This window comes from Schistocerca gregaria, chromosome 7, assembly GCF_023897955.1.
Source record: "Schistocerca gregaria isolate iqSchGreg1 chromosome 7, iqSchGreg1.2, whole genome shotgun sequence".
NCBI lineage: Eukaryota > Metazoa > Arthropoda > Insecta > Orthoptera > Acrididae > Schistocerca > Schistocerca gregaria.
The window spans coordinates 140,037,741-140,040,703 of NC_064926.1; the positions used below are offsets into that span (position 1 = coordinate 140,037,741).

The following is a 2,963-nucleotide window of genomic DNA, read 5'->3' on the forward strand; positions in this document are numbered from 1 at the left end:
GTTGACCGGCGTTGCCTGGTGAAACGTTGTTGTGATGCCTCGTGTAAGGAGGATAAATGCGTACCATCAGGTTTCCGACTTTGATACAGGTCGGATTGTAGCCTATCGCGATTGCGGTTTATCGTATCGCGACATTGCTGTTCGCATTGATCGAGATCCAATGACTGTTAGCAGAATATGGAATCGGTGGGTTCAGGAGAGTAATACGGAACGCCGTGCTGGGTCCCAATGGCCTTGTATCACTAGCAGTCCAGATGACAGCCATATAAGCCGCATGGCTGTAACGGATCGTGCAGCCACGCCTCGATCCCTGAGTCAACAGACGGGGACGTTTGCAAAACAACAACCATCTACACGAACTGATCGACGACGTTTGCAGCAGCATTGACCATCAGCTCCGAGACCATGGCTGGAGTTACCCTTGACGCTGCATCACAGACAGGAGCGCCTGCGATGGTGTATCTAACGACGAACCTGGGTGCATGAATGGCTAAACGTCATTTTTTCGGATGAATCTACGTTCTGTTTACAGCATCATGATGCTCGCATCCGTGTTTGGCGACATCGCGGTGAATGCACATTGGAAGCGTATATTCGTCATCGCCATACTGGCGTATCACCCGGCTTGATGGTATCGGGTGCCATTGGTTACAGGTCTCGGTCACCTCTTGTTCGCATTGATGGCACTTTGAACAGTGGACGTTACATTTCAGATGTGGTACGACCTGTGGCTCTACCCTTCATTCGATCCCTGCGAAACCCTACATTTCAGGAGGATAATGCATTCGCCAGATATCTCACCAAATTTAAACGTCTGGTCAATGCTGGTCGAGCAACTGCCTCGTCACAATACGCCAGTCACTACTCTCGATGAACTGTGGCATCGTGTTGAAGCCGCATGGGCAGCTGTACCTGTACACGCCATCCAAGCTCTGTTCGACTCAATGCCCAGGCGCATCAAGGCCGTTACTACAGCCAGAGGTGGTTGTTCTGGGTACTGATTCCTCAGGATGTATGCACCCAAACTGCGGGAAAATGTAATCACATGTCAGTTCTAGTATAATATATTTGGCCAATGAATACCCGTTTATCATCTGCATTTCTTCTTGGTGGCAACGATCTTGCTGCAGTGGATACACCAGTTCCCGTCAGACCACCGAAGTTAAGCGCTGTCGGGCGTGGTCGGCACTTGGATGGGTGACTATCCGGGCCACCATGCACTGTTGCCATTTTTCGGGGTGCACTCAGCCTCGTGATGCCAATTGAGGAGCAACTCGACCGAATAGTAGCGCCTCCGGTCAAAGAAAACCATCATAACGACCTGGAATGGGGTGTGCTGACCACATGCCCCTCCTATCCGCATCCTCCTCGGAAGATGACACGGCGGTCGTATGGTCCCGATGGGCCACTTGTGGCCTGAAGACTGAGTGCTTTTTTCTATTTGGTGTAGCAATTTTAATGGCCAGTAGTGTATTAATGATATTTCATTTTCGGGTCATTAGTCTTCTGAGTGGTTTGATGCGACCCGCCAGGAATTCCTTTCCTGTGCTAACCTCTTCATCTCAGAGTAGCACTTGTAATCTACGTACTTAATTATTTGCTGCCTGCATTCTAGTCTCTGTCTTGCTCTACAGTTTTTGCCCTGTACAGTTCCCTCTAGTAAAATGGAAGTCATTCCATCATGACTTACCAGTGCTCTCCACTTATTCCTATCCTCTCCGTCTGTGCAGAACCTCCTCATTCCTTACCTTAACCCACCTAATTTTCAACATTCGTCAGTAGCACCACACCTCAAATTCTTCGATTCCCGTCTGTTCCGGTTTTCCCACAGTCCATGTTTCTCTACCATACAATGTTGAACTCCAGACGTGCGTTGTCAGAAATTACTTCCTCAAATTAAGGCCTATGTTTGATACTAGTAGAATTCTCTTCGCCAGAAATGCCTTTTTTGCCATTGCTAGTCTGCTTTTGATGTCCTCCTTGCTCCGTTCGTCATTGGTTATTTTACTACCTAGGTAGCTAAATAATTTAACTTCATCTGCTTCGTGACCATCAACGCTGATGTTAAGTTGCTCGCTGTTCTCATTTCTGCTAGTTCTCATTACTTTTGTCCTTCTTCGATTTACTCTCAATCCATGTTCTGTACCCATTAGGTTGTTCATTCCATTCGACAGATCATGTGATTCTTCATCACTGTCACACAGAATAGCAATGTCATCATCGAATCGTATCACTGATATCCTTTCGCTTTGAATTTTAATTCCACTCCTGAACCTTTCCTTTATTTCCGTCATTGTTTCTTCGATATACAGATTAATGATCGACACACATAAAAAAAAGTTTTGCATCAACCTCGGTTCCGAGAGTTCCGGAACCTGTACAGAAAACTGGAATAGAGATCAACATAAATATCACTTCCGTCCCCTTTTTATTGCTCATGAAGACCACGCATTGCATGTTGTAGTACCATACAGCGGGACCTTCAGAGATGGTAGTCCAGATTGATGTACACAGCGGTGCCTCTAATGCCCAGTAGCACGTCTTCTAGCTTTGAAGCCTGCCTGTATTCGTCGTGACATGCTATCCACAAATTCATCGAGGCCCTATTTGTCCAGATTGTCCCACTCCTCAACGGCAAATAAGCGTAGATGCCTAAGAGCGGTTGGTGGGTCACGTCGTCCATAAACCGACCTTTTCAGTCGATTCCAGACATGTTCGATGGGGTTCATGTTTGGAGAACATGCTATCCACTCTAGTCGAGGGATGTCGTTGTCCTTAAGGAAGTCATTCACAAGATGTGCAGGATGGGGGCGCGAATTGTCGTCCATGAAGACGAATGTCTCGCAATATGTTGCCGATATGGCCGCACTATCAGTCGGAGGATGGCATTCAAGTATCGTACAGCCGGTACGGCGCCTTCCATGACCACCGCCGTCTTACGTCGGCCCCACATAATACCACAC

General features: G+C 47.5%; 1 pseudogene; it reads left to right on the forward strand.

Annotated features, from left to right (window-relative positions):
- The first annotated feature begins 1,111 nt into the window (after positions 1-1,111).
- LOC126282655 (5S ribosomal RNA) lies at positions 1,112-1,229 on the forward strand (annotated as a pseudogene).
- The last annotated feature ends 1,734 nt before the right edge of the window (positions 1,230-2,963 follow it).